The sequence below is a fragment of the Piliocolobus tephrosceles genome, chromosome 1, assembly GCF_002776525.5.
Source record: "Piliocolobus tephrosceles isolate RC106 chromosome 1, ASM277652v3, whole genome shotgun sequence".
In the NCBI taxonomy this organism is placed as follows: domain Eukaryota; kingdom Metazoa; phylum Chordata; class Mammalia; order Primates; family Cercopithecidae; genus Piliocolobus; species Piliocolobus tephrosceles.
Genome location: NC_045434.1, coordinates 22,773,604 through 22,774,523, shown reverse-complemented (window position 1 = coordinate 22,774,523; position 920 = coordinate 22,773,604).

Here is a 920-nt window from a genome sequence, read left to right as displayed (position 1 = left end):
TAGCTTCTTGGGGTTGAAAGTAATGAAATCATTAACAAATGAAAAGAAAAAAAAAGAATAAACAATCCCTAAGGCCTCCTTCTCTTCTGGTATTTGATAGCTCTAAAAGCATCTAGGATAGTATATCTCACCTGATTTCAGCCCTTATGTGTTAATTCAGATTCCCCACAAACAGACCTTGAGATAAGGATTTGAGTGTAAATAGTTTATTTTGGAGGAGATTCCAGAAAATACCTGTAGAACAATGTGGGAAACTGAAAAAGGGAAGGGAAGGCCACCAAGTTATGAAGCCAGTTGTCACTGTGGTTAAACGGAACTCTGAGAGTCAGTGAAAATAAGTATTTCTGAGTTATCCCACCTGGGAAGGATGTTGGGGTGTTTATAACCCAACTCTGCCAGTCATTGGTTCGGGGCTTTTCCCAAGAGACCTTAATTCTCTTCATTTGCTGATTGGCCTCCCTAAAGGGGCAGAGGCTTCTGTTGCCAGAAGATCTTCAGCACTTGGAAGTTGCTGGCATAAATACAATAGTCAGACCCAAAGGTGGGCAGGGGACTGACAAGGTCTACCATGTTTCAGGAAGAAATCTTAAATTATATATAGTTTTTAAAATTTGGGCTATGTCAGCATGTTTATAGGTTTATGCAAGAGTAACAGCAACATCTGTAGTTGGAATGAAAAGTCACAGAAACAAAACCCGGTATGGCCAGGGTGCAAAGTTCATAGAAAAGGCAGATTACATGATGAAAAGTATAAAAATCATTTAGAAACACAAAAAGCATAACTGTTAGGTCCAGTCTAATTTTTAGTTCTCTGTAATCCTTAGGCCAATTTTAAACAGGCAACATGTAAGCCTTTAGGTAAATGAAGACTAGAACAAACATTTTTAAACTCTTACTTTTATATGTTTCTATATATGCAA